This window comes from Sceloporus occidentalis, unplaced genomic scaffold, assembly GCF_023333645.1.
Source record: "Sceloporus occidentalis isolate IW3139 unplaced genomic scaffold, rSceOcc1.0.p SCAF_2, whole genome shotgun sequence".
Taxonomy (NCBI): domain Eukaryota; kingdom Metazoa; phylum Chordata; class Lepidosauria; order Squamata; family Phrynosomatidae; genus Sceloporus; species Sceloporus occidentalis.
Window position 1 is genome coordinate 49,008,499 of NW_028316982.1, and position 22,126 is coordinate 49,030,624.

At 39.5% G+C, this 22,126-nt stretch overlaps 1 protein-coding gene across 1 annotated transcript in view; it reads left to right on the top strand.

Moving 5' to 3' along the window:
* The window catches only part of GPC1 (glypican 1), a 272,169-nt gene that overhangs the window by 211,327 nt on the left and 38,716 nt on the right, over positions 1-22,126 (top strand). The window lies entirely within an intron of this gene.

Below are 22,126 nucleotides of genomic sequence, written 5' to 3' on the forward strand. Positions count from 1 at the left end.
TAATCTACTGCATTTAAGTAAACTGGGTTTTTTTAAAGTGCCGTGCTATCTCTATAAATATACATTAGTGGTGTGTGTGGGGGTGTGTGTGTGTGAACATGCCTTCAAATTACCTTTTGACTTATGGCAATTCCAAGAATTTCATAAGGTTTTCTTTGTCAAGCTATGCTTCGATGTGGTTTGTGATTGCCTACAGCACCCGGCATTCCTTGGTGGTCAGAAACTAACCTGGCTTGCCCTGCTCAGCTTTCAAGATCAAATAGGATCAGGTACCTTTGGGGTATTTAGGTGGTTATTACTCATGTATTTATCCTACCTTTCCAGAATTCCATAGCATTGCACCATGGCAGTTAAAGCTGCATCAAACTACATTGATTCTGCAGTGTAGATGCAGTTGGTATTTTAAAGCAGCTGGAAAAGCAGGAAAATGGATAATTGGTTGGGAATATCCCTGCCAAGTAAGAAGAAGAAATGACTCATTACATTAGTAAAACAGCTTTACTCCCACTTGTTAAGGTACTTTGAAAGATAATGTATGCCAAGAACAGGAATGCTATTGTTTGTTACTCTTTATGTCTAAGTTCTAGAAGATACTTTTTGTATTAGCTCTTGTACTCAGTTATATTTAGGGGTTTTCCCTCCAGAATTCCTGGTAGATGAATGAAGAGCAAAACTGAACAATGTTTTGCAGAGGTTATTCCACTTTCTTCTAAAGAATATGAAGATTAAAAGAAGATTTAAACATTTGCTAAACACTGTGAGAGTTGCCACAAATTTGGGCCTCTCATCTGGGCTGCTTATTGTGCCATTCTCGCAAGACAGAAAATGATTTAATACTTAACCAAGTCAGCAGTGTAGCTCTTGAAAGATTCCATTATATTTTCGAAAGCAGACCAACTAGCCTTTGTTCTCAGAAAACTTTGTTCGCTGAATAATTTCCTGCTATGCACAAAAGTGCCTATTTTAATTTGGAAAGGCACAGTATGAAACAAAGAAAGAAATAACATACTGGAAGATGATGTCACAAGGTTTCAGAATATGAATGATAAATAATCAAGCTGAATACGTCTAAAATGAAATTCTCCCAATTGAAAACAACATCTCTCAAAGCGGAGCAGCCATTTTCTGTCTGTCACTTCATTCTGTCTCTGTTTCTCTCTCTTACTGTCCTCACATACTTGTCTCTTCCCTGCTTTTCCTCTTTGAGAAATATCCTACTGCCCTCAGGCAGCAAGACAAATTAATAAGTTAATTGGTTAATTAGAAATTAGTTATTCAGAAGTAGATGGTTATTCTGCCAGCCTTGAAGACTTGTCTGTACATATATTTTAAGCGATATAACTATTGCTGACATTTTCAAACTTTATGTATATGATTTGCATTGTTTTATGTAACTAAGTAAGAGACAAGGGGAATAGGTAATGTGTAGTAGGGTGAGGTGGGGTGAGGCAGATGTGACGGTGGCCCACTTTTGCTTTCAATCAGGGCTATAAAATAAGTAGATGACAAATCGGTGATTTTCTCTCACTTTTTCTTGTGTGTGTGTGTATTTTGTAAGTAATTTGGTATATATTTTCAAGTCATACCTTGAAGCATGGTGGTGGTGGTTGTGTGCCTCCAAGTCATTTTTTACTTATAGCAAACCTATTGTGAACCTATCACCATAGATTCCTCTACAACCATTAGAATTAATAACCTAAATTAACAACTGAAAGAACAATTTTAAATAGGGCAAATAAGATTGCCTTTCTGACCTGTTCTGAGTGGAGTGAAGGGCAGGGATTATTTTACTGTTGTTCATTTTCACTAGATCTTGATTTTCTTTTTAATTTTCCCATTGATTACAGTGTATCAAGACTACCAGTTCTCTACCCCAGAACATACTACTTCTACTGGGGACATGGATCTTCATTCTGCAGACATTGTTGTTGCTGTGTGCCCTCAAGTTATTTCTGATTTATGGCAACCCTAAGGCAACCCTATCATGGGATTTTCTTGGCAAGCCTTGCTAAGAGTATTTTCAGTAGATGTGTGCTCTCCGCCAGTGCAGCTTTGCTTGGCTGACATAAGGGCTTGTCCATCCCAATCTGCCCCTAGCTCAGCCAGTGAAACTGGGAATGAGAATTGCACTCTTAGGCGTGCAGTATTTTTTTAAAAGTCAGGCAGTATTAATCTGTGAGCTACTCAGTGCTTTGAAAGACAGAGGTCACAATAGAGGGAGATTGTTACACTGATACAGTGTATCTTAATACTTTCAGAATTATAGGTTAAATGTTTTTTAAAAGGAAGAAAATTATCTGCTGTATTTACGGTATGTGGGAGAAATCTGTCTAATACTTACTGTTATGTATATCCTCTTTCATAAACAAAATAGTATGACTTTTTGGAAAGTGTAACCGGATATAGGGAGATGTAGAGCTACATTTTCCCTTTTTGCTGCTCTGCTGCATAATTTTTACCTGTGTTACAGTTAACATATTGAAACATTGTTTTTTTAAAAAAACACACATCACTGCTTGGGGATTTCTGTGGATTTTTGTGAATTGATATTGGAACTGGGAACCAAACAGAATATAGCAATATACAGAGGACTTCTGTGCATTCAAAATGCTTGGCTTCACCTGGCAACCAAGCGTACACAGCCAAGAAACTAAAGTTGCTCACATAAGGCTGCCGTTCACACCATCAAACAGCAACCTCTGTTCTCTGGCTCTCTCCCTAGCACTCTTTTCATCTACATGTTTTGGTACAGTTGTATCTTCCAGAAAAGTAGTGTCAAAAAGCAGATCACTCCTCTGTTTGCAAGGATATAATAGTAGTTATAAGACTAATATGTGCTATTTTACAGTGAAAAGTCTTGTTGAAAGCATCCAATGATGGCATGAGCCCTACAATTTGTCCATAGCTTCAGAACTAAGATTCACTTCTCCAGACCTTCCCAACATGTTTGAGGATGATCTCTGCCTCTGGAGCTAGAACAGTGAGGCTATCCATTGGCTCTGGTTAGCACTGTGGACCTATCCTATGGATTAACAGTTTGATACTACCCAGAGATATACAGTGAAGAGTTGTTTTTTTCTGGTACTTAGGGTGTAACATCTCAAGTCTACCAATCTGGTTAGGATCATTCTTGTAATAATTTATTTGATATTTACTTATTTATTTTGATTAATTGATTGATTGATTGTGCTGGAATACAAAGTCCAATTTCTCTTCTCCAATCTATGTTGACTAAGGAGTAGCATCTTTCTTCCTATACTCATTCCCTCCTATTGGTTTAATTCTCTTAACTCTACAGAGTGGGGGAAAGGCAAACATGTGACATAGGAGAACAGCTATATATTATGAGCAGTACATCACTGAGAATCTAACAGAATGATAGACAACATAATGGAAGATTCAGTGCTGACTTTATGTATTTAAAGAAAAGCATCCAAGTGCTTTGAGTTTAGAAATTAAGGTGTATTTTGAATGGCAGCAGTGGTGCACTCTTAGTTGCATTTTGAATCTTGCACAGAATTATTTATAGCTGACAAATGATGGGAGAGACCAAAGAATGACCATCCAACACAGTCTCAAGGTGTTCTCCATACGTTTCCTCTTTTGAAAGGTCCATTCTTTTTTCCCAGTTTTGAATGTGGACTATTGCATTCTTACATTTGTTCACTGAGTCACTGTGTTAATTATTATCTACTTGTTTCTAATAGAATCCACACCTCACAACATTATCAGAAATGTGCTATTTCCTAATTCTTCTTTCTTAGTCTTCCCTACCTCTGGCAGGTTGTTAAGATGAGGGACAAAGGAGTTGGGTGATTCTGTCCTAGATTTCTGACATAGTAATTTTCAATATCCTCTCAGCATTTTCCCCCGTTCATTTGTTTTTGCTTTAATATGGAAGATAGTCATTTCCAAATAGATTCTTTGGTCCTACAAGGAGCTGCTAGCTGTCCTTTTTCTAAAATGCTAAAACAATAAAATTAAAATCTGTGGTAGGTTTTGCAGGCACCCTGTCCAGACCTTCCCCCTCATGATCAAACATACTCAGGGAACTTTACCTGTCTACATACTTGTAGACAAATTCTTTGTGTTCAGGCAAGAAGTCCTTCTGGGAAAAAATGGCTGAGTAGAATTCAGATCAGCTGCTTGCGCACTTCTTTTTGCTACAACCCTGAGTCTATTTGCCAGAGGATGTCAGTCCAGTAAAGCTGGTCAAGAAACTAGAACATATATCAAAATGTACAGGAGCACAGCTTAGGTAATATCTGAAGGCAGGTAATTACCCCCATCAAGTAATCTAGAGGGAGCAAAAAATTAAATCAGACATTTCCCAGAAATTATGTTTTTTGAATTAAGTAAGTAAAACAAAGGGCAACTTAGGGGGTTCAGTACTGAAGCCTGTTCTAGAAAAAGGGCGATAGAGGAGGAATGAGCATGAGAAGGTAGCAAGCCAGAGATGAAAGTTATGGGATGCTTCAGCATTTGAGATAACTGGGAAAGGAAAGGAGCTGAAATAAAAGTTAAAGGGGTGGCAAGAGAGAGAATAATGGAAATATAGAGGCTACACCTTCCAGTACTACATAATAAATACCTTTCAGTGTAAACATTTTTCTATTTCTCTATAATTCTCTGGTTCTAGAGTGTTGTTGTTGTTGTTGCTGCTGCTGCATCCCTTCAAAACATTATATTTTACCAGAAAATTCAAAGCAAAATGCAATGGCATCAAGTGGCTGCCAGTCCCTTAGCATCTCTGCCAGCCAGCTTTGCTGCTGCAGGCGCAGATCCTTCTCAGATCATAATGAGGTACCCAGCAGGTAAGGGAGGCCAAATTCAAAAGGCAGCCAGGAGTATTCTGGCAAGTGTACAGAAGCCCTAAGTAAGTAGCCCTAAGTGTATACAAGCCCCCATCCCAGTTTAACAGAAGCCCCATTGGGCAAATAAGTTCTGCTGAGCTGCCAACCAGGTCTCAAGGAGGACCATGTTTCCAGCCCCCTCTCAGCAATGAGAGAAGCCACCACAAGGAATCGCGATGGGAGTCCTGCTTCTGATTGTTGAAGCCTTGGTCACTCTTGGGAAGGGGCTGGAAATGCAATTCTCCTTGTGCACTGAACAAACTTTCTTTGCCCAGTGCAGCTGCTAGCTGTAAAGATGTGCTGAGAGGCATTGACATAGTCTTGAAGTAGAACTGTATTGTCTTACTGCAGTTATGGATCTGTAGGCTATGGATCTGTAAAGGACAGCCATTAATTTAAAAAAACTTAATAAAATCAGTTTTCAAATTTATTTCTTGAAAGAAATATATGAAAACTTTCAGTATGTCTTTGAAACTGTTAGGGCATTTTAAAGTGAAGGAAGTGATAGCCCTTGAGTTTAGACATTTATTTTTAACTATAAAATTGTGAATTTCTGTAATGTCACATTTTTATAAAGGGACTTTTATTCTGGATAAGAACACCACTGAGGATTTTTGTCCTAATATTCTCCATGGAGGCAGAAAATGCACTCTTTGAAACCAAAGCCCTCAGTAAGGAGGGTGGGAGAGAGGGAGAGTACAGTGGAGTGTTTATATTTCAGAAACAGCTGCTTGAAAACCAAAGTCAAGACGATTGTCCCCAAAGTTTAACACAACACAGACTCTAACAGATCAATTTAATGCTTTTTGTCATGCACACACATACTGTATAATAGAGCTCCCAGTGCTTCTGTTCTTAAACACCCTCTTGTCTTGTAGCAATGAATCGGACAGCTTAAATTTCCTCCATCATGCACATAGATGTAGAAGCCATTTTTTTGATGGAAGTTAAATGGTTTTAATTTTCAGCATCTCATAACAAACACTGTTCAAACTTTTCCATTTGGAAAGTCCCCAGTGTGAAAAGGGGAAACATTTCACAGTTACTGGAACAGCTCAGTTAGACAACCAGAATATGTTGAACGAGATCTTTATAACCACTTTTATCCATTGGCTATGTCTTACTTTCACAGCAGTAAATCAAGAAATAAAAAGTATTTTTAAAAATGCATTTCAAAGGCTCCATATGTCTCTAGATTATACATAATATTTTCTAGGCTATAGGGACTACTTGCATTTTTAATTGATTCCTACAGTTAAAAAAATAGTGAATGTTGTTGTTAGTCATGATGACTCAAGAGGTTGATTATGGTGTTCTGAGTTGTGTAGAAGTTTTTAAAAAATGAATTATATGCTACTGGAGCATTAATTGGATAATTTGTCACCAAAAGGTTCACACAAACCCTTTCAAGACCACAGTCCTGAGCCTCAGTATGAGGTTGTTTTCCCCTTTAAGTAATGTGACTTGTATGATCATAACAAAACCATTGTTGCTATATGTCCTCACTGTTTTTAAACTGTTGGCAAGAGAAAGCATGAGAACCAGCATGTTGTAGTGGTTTGAGCATTGAACTACAACTCTGAAGATCAGGGTATGATGCCCTGCTTAGCCATGGAAATCTACTAGATGACCTTGAGTACTCAGTCCCAGAAAACCCCAGGATAAGATTGTCTTAGGGTTCCATAAGTCAGAAACTACTTTAAGGTACAAAACAAGAACAAAAGAAAAGCACTAATGTCTTTCCCATGGTCTGTAACAGAGGGGAATGTGATCTCATGGATTTTCCACTAACACTGCTAAAACTACTCTGTTGCCTCTTCATTGTCTTTTTTTTCCTTTTGTGATGTATCCTTTTAAATTTTGAACCTTCAGGCAAGATCTGTTGTTTATTGATCATATGTGAGCTTCTCCACAAGCCTTCTTGGCTGAGGAATAGGATATGAAAACATTATACAGATGCTTCTGAATTTTTGTGCATTTCAGTTTTTATATCAAAATATAAAATATGCATGTTTTGATGAAGGCATTTTTCATAGCATGATATAGTGAGTACAGACTCTCCCACCACGCATCATGACCAATTGTTAACAGCTGTTCAATGGAATAGAAAGGGTTGGATTGTATTTCAGAGACCCTGCTAGATAGTTTCCCTTTAGCCTGGTACTTCAAGGCTGAGAAAGGATTTGTAGCTGGGAATGGAGAAGGGGAAAACTTTCATGGTAGCATGGTAGTTCTCATAGCCATCTGGATGGGAGATAGGTCATGTCTATGCATTTTGATTTCCTTTGTTTGTTTTGGCACCATAACACCTGGGATGTAGCCCCAGCTCAGAGACTCCATTTAGCAACCCATGGGGGTCTTGAACACCAGCCATAGGGTAGTCTGGCTAAAACTTCTTGTTCAGGAGTCCAGTTATACCACTTGCTGCAAGGAAATTCTGGATCCAATCAGCTAAAGGACTGTGAAGCTTTCACTGCTATATTTATTAATTTTGTGTATTCAAATATTTATTTCCCATCTGTATCAAGAACTCAGGATGGCTTACAATAAAATATTTTTAACAGATTAAAATATATTAAATAGTTTATCAGTTAAAAACTGGACAAATTAAAACCAGTTCAGACATTTTAAAACAGTGCAACTATAGCACATGCACAGACTGGGTAAAATCAATTAGGCCTGAAGGCTTTAATAAAAAGCCATGTTTAGACTTGCCGATGAAATGCTACCAATGTTGGCACCAGTCGGGCCTCCTATAGACCATCTGCAACATTATTTACCACCAATAAAGTTTATCTTATAATAGTGATCTGTGTCGGTATTTCGTACCAAAATAAAACTTGGAAAGTCTTGGAATTACAGCCAGCGCTAGCTCAGAATACATGTTTGAATAAAATGCATATATACTGAAAATGTTCCTTTGTTCTTCATCCTTAGACACAATTACACTGCACAGTTATACCAGGTTCATACCGTTTTAATTCTGATGACTATCTCCTTAGGAGTTCTCACATCTGTAGTTTGTTGTACTTAGAAGGGGCCAAGGGACCCTGCTGAAAGAATTGCGGGTTAAATCAATTTAATTCTATAGTGGAGACAGGCACTTAAGGTATGTAAATTCTAGTTCAGGGAGGGGACTCTTCAGTAAAGAACTGTTAAGCACCTCACCACTTATCCATGGATCAATTTAATGCTTTTTACCATGCTCGCACATGCTGTATAATGCAGCTCTGAGTGCTTATGTTCCAAAATACCCTCCTACCTTGTAAGACTAAATTAGAAGAGAAGCCAGTCAGTATTCCAGTTTACTTCCTGCTTGATAATAAAGGTCTTTCCTGGACCTAAAACACCTCCTCCAAACATGTCCAAATTGCCTCCATTTCTAGGAGATATAGGGAGTTTTTCTAATTTTCTACTTTGTACAGCTGCGAGATGCTATGATGTCCATAATATGGCTAAAATGCAGATGAAATTTCAGGAGAGTTGCAAAGCCATCCCCACCACCACCACCTACATGGGCTTATTTGCATCCATAACAAATGCAAAATGAATAATATATTACTTTGGCTCCATTCTAGTTTACCCCGTCTAAGTACCACATATAGACTGTTTTACATTTCTCCAGAGGATAAGCTGTTATATACATTAAGACACTAAGCATATTAGGGATTTTATCTGAAATCACAGACTTCTCCAGATCTTCAAAGTTTGTGGATGATATAGATTTGTGGAAACACACTTTACAGTGTGAGCACACAGTCAGATTATAATGTGATAATAGTCAGAAAGCACCTTTCAGGTGATATTTCTATCAAGTACTGTACAGGATGAGATTTGTTTGCTTATACAGTTATATCAGCTTCATAACGCTTTGTCATGACTGCATCCTAAGGAATTGTGGGATTCATACTTTGGTAAAGTATTTACAATTGTCTTCAGAAGAACCTTAGTCCTGTGTTTCTTTGATGTTGCATATATTTTGGACCTCAACCCCCAGAAGCCCCAGCCAACATACTCAGTGATCAGGGATTCTCAGTGTTGATGTACAAAACATTTGGATCAAATTATCAGAGGCTGAGAATGATGTCTTCTCCCCTCAATTTCTGTTCCTAGGGTACCTTGAGTGCCTGTCTACACTATAGAAGCAAACTAATTTAATAACCTCTCTTCTCAGGGTAACTTGGTACTTTCTAAGTACCACTCCAATTTGCAAATTAGCAATTTCCAGCTGCTTTTATCGTTCTCTGAATGTTGTAGAGGGAATGAAATAAGGACATGTGTGCCATTTCCAAAGCCTGGCTGACTCACACAGACTGGAGGAAGAGGGTGGGAAGAGATAGCTGTGCATCTTATAGCTTTGTTATGCATCTTTCCCCACATTTTCTCTCTCTTTGAACTCGGAACTGGTTTTGTTGAAAAGTTTGATTCATGGATGTCATAGTGACATAAGAATTATTAGGATTAAGCGCATCCAGGCTCATCTCTGCCCTGCCCCTGAAATGTCCCATTTCACGACCTACCCACCTATAGGAATACAGCAGGCCTAGATTTATGCCCCAGAGATTTCTATGGTAGTAATCATATGCTGAACTACATGATGTCTCTGCCAAGAGGTTTATGCCTCTTCCTAACACATCCTGGGGCAACTGAGGGAGTTAGGATTGTGTTCTAAATTAACTGAGATAGGAAAAATTTACATAGGCCTTCATCATGTTAACACTTTTAGTGTACCTAATCTTCATGTTTTTGAATAAATTGACTTTGCACATTTTAAAAATATGAAAGTGTTAGGAACATATTGGCAAGTTTTTTTCCTCAACATACACTGAGGGTAGGCATTTTGATAATATTTCTGAAATAACCTAGTACTCTTTCATTTGAAGTAACAAAGGAAATGTTTTTGATAGCATGGGAGAGAGATTAAACTGTGTGAAGCTGTGGAAGAACAGGTGATAAGAGAGCTTTGAGAACAGTAGTGTTATTTGTACTGCTAGTTTATCATCTTCCCTCCTTTTCTGTCTCGCTGGGGATAGTTGCTAAATTGGGCATACTATGCAATGTAAAATTGTTAAGCTTTCCAAAATGTGAAAAGTTAAATAAGATGGACCTTTTGTAATCTAAATGGCAGCAGGGAAGTGTGTGTTTTGCCCAGTTTAAAATACAAAGCAAGAAGAGTGCCTTGAAAGCTGTATATAATTAAATTGTTTAATGGTGTTAAATTGTTTCACAGGTCCAAAAATATGTGTGTGTTTGTGTTCCAAGAGAGAAAGATTAAAGTCAAACTGCAGACTGGTAGCAAGTTATTTGTAAGTCAGTATATTGACTGTGGCCCTGAACAGACCGGCAAGAAATCCTGGCATCAGGGCAGAGTGAGGGCATGGCACCCGCACATCCCAACTTCGCCTCCATTTTTTTTTCATTTCACAGCAATGAGCAGAACTCTTAACATTTTTTCCATTCTTCTCTGCAGTGTGATTACCTACAATGCAGAAATGGAATTACTAGTTCCTTCCAGAACACCTTTATTTTAAATATTTCCACTTTAATTTATTATGATTTATTTCAAGATGCGAAGATCTCAGTTGTCCATGTTGCTCCATTATTTCTACTTAGCATGCCAAAAGGGCACCTTCTTTGGGAAACTGTTTGTTACATATATATATGCTTCCCTTCTGTGAATGCATTCAAGGTTGTGTACAGTTCAGTATTATAATACTGGGTCCCTTATGGGAGAAAAGTGGCATACAAATGAAGTGAATAAATAAATAATAAATATACAAGAAGAAAAAGATACAAGGCACAAAATAATAAAAGGATCAAACTTATCACAGACAACCTATTCAAGTACTAATGTCCTAATGCTAACCTGGTTGTCTTTTTCTGCCATTCCTTAAGCATACTTTTAACTAGCCTCTTGGAATGGTCAAGGAAAGCAGAATGGATTTTCTTGCTCAATTTCATTGAGTATGATCCCCCTTTTGGAAGAAAAGATGCAACAGATACTGCTGATTACTAGTGGGGCCCAAGAAAATGGCCAAGTCAATCCTTCCCTACCATTCCAAACTTGGCCATTTTCTTGGGCTCTGCTAGTAATCAGCAGTATCTGTCGCATCTTTTCTTCCAAAAAGGGGATCATATTCAATGAGGTTGAGGAAGAATATCCATTCTGCTTTCATTGAACATTCCAAGAGTGTCCACAGCCAGTGTACCTCTCAACATGTCATGCCCCAAAAGGGAAATTGAGCGTTCAAAATCAGCAGTCATTCTGAGCATCCATAGGATCCCATTAGGGTTTCTCAAGAAAAATGGTTGAGAGAACTGAGGCACAGAATTAATCCTGCTATGCCTAGGAGTTAAAAGACTCAATGGGCATTGCTGTGACTGTCAGCTTGTAAGAGCAGGTTCCCATTCAAAGTATGTTACATAGCCACAGATGATCTGCACAAGACTGTTTCTTAGCCTCAGTTCATATTCTATAATGTAAGTGTGTAAGGATGCATGCTCTAAATAAATCAATCCAGCCCCATGATAGATGAGAATGAGCTGTCATTCTAAACAATATATTTAATTCCAAAGCCAAATTCATGTGACTTTTAATTTTGAGGAAAGCTTGTGTTCTTTTATGATTGCCAGAGTTAAAAGAGCTGCTTTGGGTATATCCAGCACTTGGGAGAGAGCTGCTTCTGCCCGTCTTTGAACACAGACCACTTTAAACCCCATGACATAAAATAAACTGCTTCTGAAATTCATTTTCAGCCTCTTTTGGGAGGCTTCTGTTAGAAAAATCCAAGGTCAAAGTCAATTTGAGGACATAGAGCTGGTCATGGTGTCTTCTGGATCAGCATTTATCTTCTGATATAAAGCACCTCTTATCCCAATGTGTGCAATTAATGTGTGGAATTTGCCTCTCATGGCCATTTGTGGTAATAGCCAATAGAGTAATCTCATTTTTATGGTGGTTTGCTGCCACACATCCATGTACAAAATAGGTGCAATTTGATTTCCAAAGGGCTTGACATACACACATGTAGAGGTCTCCATAATTTTTTCTTATGCATTATAAAATTTCATTTTGAGAAGCACATTGGAGAGTATGAGATGTTGGGATTTAACATGATAAACACAGATGTAAGATATTCTTCATGATGATGCATCTAGCATTTTTCTTTATTCTTTGTTGGTGTTACTGTATATAGGACATCTCACAGTTCATTTTCCTTCCATTTATATTATTATAAACCAAAATTCTTAAGATGTGATAGCTGTATTAATGGGAAGTGCATTTCACCCATGTGGTAATCCTGGATAGGAAATCTTTGCTGGCAACTATCCATTTCTGAAAGATGTGCATACATTTTGTGCTGAGAAATAGTAATATGATATTTGATACATTTCTATTAATCTTTTCTTTGTAGAGGGTCCTTTTCAGAATGAGCTGAATTCTATTGTATGTATAGCATTATGTTCTCTAGAAAGTTAAGTCTAGAGAGAGAGAGACATACTGACTTACCCCTTCCCCCTCCCAATATAGTCCTGATGACTCTTCGTGAGCATAGGTATTGGTAAACGACTCTTCCTCTGAGGTTTGTGACTGCTGAAAACTCTGTTCCTGTGGCGGCTGAAGGTTGTCCTCTTATGGCCTGCAGACCTGGCATGTCCTTTGGGTTCTCAGCCTCTCTATCAGGTTCTTCATTCCCAGAGTCCATCCCAGGGTCCTGGAGACAGGGCATGGCACCTGGGGAGTTAGCTCTTTTGGAGCCGAGATGAAGAGGCAGTCTCCTTTAGCAGAGTTTGCAGGAAAATGCCCTGAATCTCTTGCAGATTTCTTGGAAACTAACTTCAGTAAAGCAAAGCAAACAGCTAGTATTCAAGTTACTTGACTGAATTGTTTACTAATTACTTTGAAACATTTGTACTAAATGTATATAATAATAATAATAATAATAATAATAATAATAATAATAATAATAGGATTTATTTATATACCGCCCAATCACTGGGAATCTGAGCGATTTACAACAGATGTGATAATAGACGGTTCCCTGCCCTCAGGCTTACAATCTAAAAGACATGACACAAAAGGAGAAAGGAATGGTGAGGAGGGGGGATGCCTTTGGTTTGTCAGGACTTAGGCAAAGTTACAGGTGAGGAGGAATTCAAGAGAACTGGCTCCCACCTTCTTGAAGGAAGGAGGAAGACAGAAAGAAGGGAGAGTGAGGAACTGACCACAGACACCTGGGGTCACATGGTCACATTGCATAGAATTGGTGACCATGCTTTACAAGCTATACCTAAGTAAATGACGAGAGTTTGAGAGCAAGAATAAATGGAAAAGAGGCATGCAAGAAAACCTTATACTTCCTAAATCCCCTATAGCTCTGAGAGCACATGGGAGAATACAGTACAAAGAGAGAATGCCCGATTGGAGCAGATTTTTCCAACAGTCTCAGACTCTGAGGACACCTGAAAGATGAACTTATGGGAAAGTTGATATGGGAGCAGACATAAGATCAGTCTGTCTGGTCAATTTTCCTCCACACATCCCTCAAATTATACCATGAATCAACCTAGTGACCCTCTAAGGATAGCAAGTCAGTAATGAAAATATGATATGCATAAACAGAAGATCAAAAGCAACAATCTGGCACAATTACATGGTATTTAGACTGTAAAATGTAGTGATCAGGAGAAGCACCTGCCATCATGCAAGAAGAAAGTCAACTTGTTTTGCTGAGTTAGTGATCTTGGAAAATTCCACACTGAACTTTCTGGAGAATAAATGTTAAGCTTCCAGCATTTAAGACTGGCACTACTCATTTACAGATCGTGCTTAGAGCAGAATTGTTCAGTATATCAACAGCTTTATGAACATCTTGAGAAATGGCTTTGAAATACTTGTCTACAGTTAACTTCTTTGAGCTAATCTAATTCCTCATAAACTGGTCAGAAAATCGAGTAATTTTGTTTTTTCACTCTCTCTCAAGCACATTCTCTCTGTCTCTCCATGCACTCACCCATGCTCCAACTTTCTCCTTAAGTGAAATCTTCAGATTGCCCAAGAAAATAAAAAAACATGTTCTTTATTGAGCTAAACCGAAGATGTAATCAAATTGATTACAGACATCAGTTTTATAATAATTTTAAATAGCTTATCACACAGTTTGTGGCATATTTGTATCTGCTGACTGACAGAATTATGTCATTGACTGGAATAATTTTTTTCTTTGTTTTGACCTATAATTGTGGGAAAGTTGTCTTGAATACAGGGATCAGCAACAGCAGTGAGTCTGGGGTCCAGTTTTCTGCCCCAGGGCTCTCTGGAGGCTAGGGAAATTGCCAAAATTTCCCCCCAAATTACCTGGAATTAGTCAGAAATACACCTCTGATTTTGAAAACCTAGGTTTTTAAAAATGTTAATCAGTATTTTAAGTGAGGCATGGTAAATTGTCTCTTCCAAGTGAGGCAATTTACCATGTTTTTTCAAGAAAAAGGTAAAAGGGGGAGGGGGTTGGCACTGAGGAGCACACTTCAGCCACACATGTTGAATCATAAAGAAGGTTTGTATTCGTTGGTGTCCCATATCTATACAGATGCTTCTGATCTTTTTTTGAAAATGTTATCACATGTCCCTTTAACTGTGGCCAAGGTGTTCGTAAAGATTTGTGAACAGCTTCAGTATTGTTTTTAAATTAATTCAATGGGAATATCTACACAACAGACTTTAAACTGGCATACTTTGGCCATATGATATGACTCACTAGAAATGGCAATAGTAAGGTAGACAGAAGAGAAAGACCACCTTCCAGATGGATAGACTGGAAGGAAACCATGGCCCTGAGTCTACAAGACCTGAGCACGGCTATTGATGACAGGGAGACTTGAGTCTATGTTCATAGGGTTGCCATATGTTGAAGTTAACTTGAGAGCAGTGAACAATAATGCCTATTTCAAATCTCCAAGCTTATTATTTGGAGATAAGCAAGAATGACATCATGAGGCCTATTGTTTTGGGTGACAGTTTTTGCTTTTGACAGTTTTTGTTGTTTGCTTCATTTAACAATAGAAAGATGTGGATTCAGTTCTATTCAGTTTCAAAAGCTGTGCAAAGTCTGCATTTGTGCAAAATCTAACTGCTTGATAGTCCAATCATATGTAAATGTGTTGGTACCAATCATGTCATGAGTCTGTTTGTGTGTGATGGTGCTGATTTTTTTTAGGACAACAGTACCCATTGAGGAAAGATTTAACACTCTCCATCTAGTTGTGATTTTGTTAAAACTGCCATGCCACACGACACACACACACCACTGCAATTATGGACAGAAGGAAAGATTCCGAATAGCTCCTTTCTTTCTATTGCTGATTGCAGCCCCAGAGAGAGGAGATGACCCAGAGATCATGAGTAAACAGGGGAAAATAAAATCTCCAAGCCCATGTTCTGCGGTTCTGGTAAAAAAAATCAGGACATAGAGAACCTGCACTTATTATTAAAAATACTCAAGAACCCTGGTATGATTTGAAGTAGTGACACAACATTTTCCCCTTCCAAGGCCTTAGATAAAGCTCTGACCTCAGAGGGAAATCTCTGAGTCTTCTTCACCCCTCCCAGCCCGATATAGTCTTCTTTAGTGGCTTCACATCCATTACCTAGGCCTGATTTCTGACTACAGAGCAGCAGGGAAGGGTTTTGAAGTAGTAGTGGCAGAGGAAGAAGAGGGACCTAGATCTACCAGCTGTATACCTCTCTTGTCCCCACCACCCAGCAAACCTCAAACATAGAATGAGATTTAGACCACTTATGAGATTAATTGCATTTGCTTTCATTTCTTTCAGAGAGAGGGTATCTTATGATTAAGTAAGTAAGTTAATTATTTTTTTTTAAGACTCACAAAGGAGGAACTGGCTTTGTTGTGACTTCTCCCCTACCATCAAGAAGGGAAAGTGTTAGAACCTTCTGTGTTGGAGTGTTCTATCATTAGGGCCCCTTCTCCTTAATATCATAGTCTTTGAAGCTTACCACACTGGGCTTGAGGAACGTTCTCAGAACGGAATGAAAGGGAATGGAACGAGTGGGGGGTGGATTTTACTGCACACACCAGTCCCTCGCTCGTTCTGTTCCCCCTCTCTTTCATGCGCACTGAACAGTTCTCAAAAATTGCCCCCTCTAGAATGGAATGGGTACAGAAGAGAGGGGGAACGGAATAAGTGAGGGACTGGTGTGTGCGGTAAAATCCATCCCCCACTCGTTCCGCACTCGTTCCTGCTCCTTCTGTTCTGTTCTGAGAACGGACTGAGGAAGAACAGTGCGGTAAACTCCTTTGTGTTACTTATAATTAGTCCATTAGATAGGTTAATACAGTGTGAAACAATGCCTGAATTTGCATAGCTTAACTTTGCAAATGAAACTTATCTTCACTGGCAGATCAAAACTGATGCCACAGATGAGCTAACTTGTAGATAAGTTCTTCTAAATCAATAGTGATTGCCTCCAAGTCATTATCATTAGAATAGGAATTCAGGTTCCAATCACATTAGCTCATAGAGGTGTCTTCAGAAGAGAGGACCATGGAGCAAAAATGATTTTTTTTCTCCCCTCTCCTTCTCTCCATTACATAGTACTTTTATATATAGCTCAGATATTCTGAGTGACCCAACAACATTAAATTTGCTGCACATTATTTTCAAATAGAGCTTTTCAAGAGAGAATCAAATAGAGGCACAGGGAAGAAATGCCATATTAAATGAAATCTGGGTTTTAACAGGGCTGCCTTACCATTGGAGCCATTAGTGTCCACATTGGACACTAGATATGTGAGGTCATGAATCCTGCCAGTTATATAATGTTGTTATTATATATGCCAGGAATGGGGAGAGGCTTTTATGGGATTTTTTGCTTCTTCTGTCATCTCAACTTGGCTAGCCTTGGATACTATACACAACCATTCCTCTTGACACGCAGGAGTGGCACTTGCTGCTGTGCCGCAGGCCAGCCCTGTTTTTCAAAGAAAGATTCCAGAACACACATTCAGGCATCCAGTACTAAAATTCTCTCTACTGTGCTTACTGTCTTAGCATTGAACAGTCTGGAGACCTATAAGCAAGGAAAGGATTTGTTTGTCCATCATTATGCCAGTTCCTCTGCAGGTGCTTTTTGGCTGCTGCTTCACAGCATCGTGTACGTGCCTGGATCAGTCAGAAACAGGTGGTTCTGCAGATGTTCACCCACTTTCTGACACATGCAGTGCATCTGCTTCTGCTATAGCTTTCCCCTGTTGATCCCAAATGTCTGTGTATATTCATCCCATCAAACTAACCGTTGGAAGGAAAGAGGATGGAAAAACAGTAGAGCCATAAATTGGGGACCAGGGGAGAGCAGGGAAAAGTGAACTAGCAGTTCATTCTCACCAAGGCCCCTGCCTTTTTGTTCTTGTTTCCTTTTTTCTTCTCCCGAATCAATAGCTTGAGAAGGGATGAGCAGCAGATCACCCTCTCCCTCCTCACAGTGCTTTTCATTGCAATCCACATATTTTGTGTGGAATGTTTAGTTTGCTCCTAATTGATTTTCTAGTTCACTTCTCCTGTGCTCAAACTCCTATTTGACCTGAGCTTACCGTTCATTCTGTGTTTTATTCATTGTATTTCATGAGTCCCACACCAAACACAGCACCCCTACTGCCCTTTTGACATAAACATATATTTGTGTCTTTTGCCAAAGAGAATAGAATGTTAGAACACTGTTGCACATATCAGCACTATGGACATGACAATACCCTTGATGCCTTTCATTCGGGGCATGGTAGGAATATACAACCTTTTTTTTTCTCTTATAGCACAACATGGTGCATGATGATATAAGTCACCAACCAGAATTTAAACAGAATAGTATAGTATTATTTATATAGTATAGTATTATTTATATAAGGAAATAATGACCAGCACTGTGTCCTCAATTGATTCAATGAGAGAGGAGCACAGTATAATACTTTCATCCTACCATTTGAAGTGTTCTCATAGTATTTTAGTATACCTATTAAAATCTCTGTAAGACATCTTTCAAGAGCCAGTGTGGTGTAGTCGCTTGAGTGTTTGAGCATTGGACTGCCCTGGAGACCAAAGTTCAAATCCCCACTTGGGCGTAGAAACTGACTGGGTGTCATTGGGCTAGTCATCCTTTCTTAGCCTCAGAAGAAGACAAAGACAAACATTTGAACAAATCATACCTTACCATTGCCATTAGTCAGAAACAACTTGAAGGCACACAAGAACAACACAATATTGAATCAAACAGTAAATTTCAGGAGGTCAGTAGTATTAATTACTAGTAGTCTAATTGACACTGATATTGTCTTCATTTCAGCTAAAACATGTCTTCTTTATAAATCCTCTGGAGGTCTAAAGATGTTAGCTTGATTAGATTTTGGGGTTATGTGTTAAAATGAGTTAAAAGCACTCCAATGGCTGCCAGTTAGTTTCTAGGCAAAATACAAAGTGTTGGATATTACCTTTAAAGCCCTACATGGTTTGTGCCCATGTTACCTACCAGTTTGCCTTCTCCCATACAATCCAACCTGTACACTTAGGTCCTCTGGGACATGTTTGCTCCAACCGACCAGGACTAGACTGGTAACGGTTTCCCAGAAGACCTTTTCATCTGCTGCCCCCAGACTGTGGAATTACCTGCCTGAACAGATTCAACAGTTGAAAATGCTGACTGAATTTAAAACAGCATGAAAGACCTACAGTGTGCCCTCCCCTTATGCGGGGATCCATTCCTGATCCCTCCGCATAAGGGGAATTCTGTGTGTGCTGGAGCCCCATTGGAAGTAATGGGGCTTGTGCCCATGGCAGCGCACAGCGTGTGCCCTCTTAGTTCTTCCGGGGCGTGCAACAGGCTCTTCCGGCGCTGAAAGCCACATATGGCATGCCCGTGTAAAACGCAGGTGCGCTCTACCTCTTCTGGAAGACCTATCCTGGCAGTTCTAAATCATGACTTTTTAATTTGTATATGAATTCTTATGAATGTATTTTAATGATTTTACAGTGTTGTATTGTAACTGTGGGTTTATGTGCTTTTAATTGTGTGCTTTTAATTGTGTACCCCACCTTGAGATGAGATGGGAAATATATTATTATTATTATTATTATTATTATTATTATTATTATTTTGAATTACTTTCTTATCTGTACCCTGCTCTGAACTTGCAATACAGAGAAAGAATATAAATATTTTAATTAATAAATAATAAATATGCAATCAAATGCAACAGTTTAACATTGGTTGTAGTGCCAATGCCAGGCTATTTTTCTCCCTTGGCAAGGCAAATTACTTGTACCTCCCCTCAAAATTGCTAACTTCAGTTTTCAGAAACAGATGTCTTGCAGAAAAAAATCAAACCATAAAACTTGAAACTGTTAAATTTATTTTAAATTAAAAAAAAACAGTAACAGAACAATATTTTATTAGCTCTTTAGGAAATGCAAATAAAAAAAGCATAAATAGCTGCATTTTTACAAGGGTTAAAAACTAATCTGTGTAATACGGTGCCCTGCAAAGCTCAGTACTGCACCCTTCTGAGGTCTGCGCCTTAGGCGGCTGCCTGGCTAACCTAATGACAACATTGGCCCTGGTTGGTTGCTCTGTTAAAATTATCCAAGTTTTACTCATAAAGATACACAGTAGACGATTGGCACATCCCTGTTTGAGCTGATGCAAATGAGGAATGCCTTTAAGCAGAGAAACAATCTCTCATCTAGCAGCAGGAAAAAGAATGCTAACTCAGAATGGCACTGAAAACTTTGAAATGTTCATGGTCTTGTAAAGGATGCTTAAGGCAAGATATAACTCTGAAATTAATGCATGAATATTAAAAATTGGCTCCAGGGTTCAGCTAGGAAAAGTTTGCTTAGGATAAGTAAGTAGGAGGGTGCTCTTGGAAATTGGAATTTACAGTCCAAATCCTAGTTCTTTGTAAATTAGTTTCTCATGCAACGTAGACTGCTTATTCTGTAGCTTCTTTGAATGTAAATAGAAATGACAAATTGTTTAAAGCACCTGTGTTCCTTCCCAGTGTGATGATCCATGATCATCCACTTTGCGAACAAATCTTCCCATCACACTCAGCTTCCTTGGACAGAACATGCCTCATCTTACTTTAGCACTTTTTTGTAACAGTCACAGATGGTAGCAGTCATGAATTATTTCTTTTTAAAAAGTTAACATTTTAATGAATATATACTAGAACCCCAGATAACCTTGCATTTCCAAAAAGGGGGGATATAATTCACTGGCCTGTATTTCAAGTATGTTGCAAGATTCAGCAAATAAATATATACAGAGTGCTTTGATCAGGAACACTGGTATTTATTATGGTTACACATTTGCTGAGTTCATTTGATGGACTTTACTCACTCATACCAGATGTTACTAATCCTGAATTTATTTCTTTGAACTAAAGATGGCACCAAACTTTAACAAAACATATTTTTACCCTGAGTGTGACACTGGTCCATGATGAAATGTTCACATTAATAAGAGTTATTCACCACTTTCTGCCACAGCACAACATATACTTGTATTCCTATTGCTCACAGCATCTCTAAATATGACACACATGCATTGCAACCTGTAGGCTTCACTTTCTACTACAACTTTCATTATTTGAATATTCTTCTCCTGGTTCCAATAAGTAATGGCATGGGTGGGGGCTTCAAAGAGACACTCTTGTATCAAGTTGTAGCAAGAAAAGCTGTAGCAAGGACCAAGTTCTATGGATCCTATCAATGACATTATTACACACCAGAGAAGAGGCTGAGCCAAACTCAGTCTGGATCATGTTTCTGCGTTCCAGAACATGTCTCTGAAGTTAATATGGTTGCTCTGGTTTAATTCCAGAGGGATTTGTGTGTGTAACTAGGGTTGCCATAACCCGGCTGCAACCGGGAATTTCCCGATTTTGGGGGCCCCAGGCCCCTCCCATCACAGGTGCCGCCAAAAACCGGGACCCCCCCGGTTGCAGCCGGGTTGCTGCGGTCTGCAGGGCCTCGCTGCCCTCCTCCTCCTCCTCAGGGAGGCAGGGAGGAAGAGGAGGGCAGCGAGGCCTGCCTGGGGCGGAGGAGGCGAAGCTGGAGGCGGCGCCTCCCCGCGTGCCTGCGCCACACTCCTCCTCCGCCCCCTTGCCCTCAGGCTGCGCGTCTGCCCGCGTGGAGGAGGCAAAGGCAGACGGAGCCAGCGCCTCCTGCGCACGGGTGCACAGGGAGGAGGAGGAGAGGGGGCAGAGGAGGCGGGGGAAGGTGGCGCTCCTGCGCGGGGAGGCGGGGAGGGTGGCGCGCCCGCACACAAGAGGCGCTGCCTCCGTCCACCTTTGCCTCCCCGCGTGGCTGCGCCACCTTCCCCCGCCTCCTCCGCCCCCTCTCCTCCTCCTCCCCGCACACAGGAGGCGCTGGCTCCGTCCACCCTCGCCTCCCCACGCGGCCGCGCCACTCACCATGCTAAGTGTTAAACCCAAGGGGTTTGGTTATGGAATAAGCCTCTGATGCAAGAGATTGCCATGTTAAGTAAAGCCATGTTCAATGCCCAAATGTGCTGTTGTGTGTGTTTTGGAATGGAGGTTGGGGGTGTTTGGCCAGAAAGAGAAGTCCATTTCTGCCATCTGTCTAGAAATAATGCCCAAATGTCCTCCATTTTGATCGTGCCTAAGAAACAGGCATTTATATTAACATTTTTTAAAAAAGCATCAATTTTTTTTTGCGTGTCCTCCATTTTTATAAAAATGTGTCCTACATTTGAAAAATTTGTCCTACATTTGTCCTACATTTGTCCCGGTTTGGAGGTCCTGACTTATGGCAACCCTATGTGTAACCACCCATGTCTGTAGAGAATGCATACCATCTGCATACACTTCTACATTTCACAGATGAAAACCAGGCCACATGTGATGAAACAACATACAGCCTGGGGATGTGGATAAGACTTGGGGAGAAGTAGTATTTAATGAATTTCTTTCTAAAATGTAGAAGATGGATTAAGACCTACTAATAGACCTTTAGGTAATTTGCTGCGGATCAGCAGGTTTATGATTCCCAACTATTTTAACATCCATAACAACAAAATGACTCTTCCCACTCAAATTAGGCTGTTAAAATGAAGAAAGCTTAGGTTACAGAAGAGTTTAATTGATGTAAAACGTCTGCAAGCTCAGTACTATTCTGGGACTAAAAACAAATTTCAAGCTCCCAAAGGTGCACAGAAGTACTCTCTTCTGCAGTTCCAATTG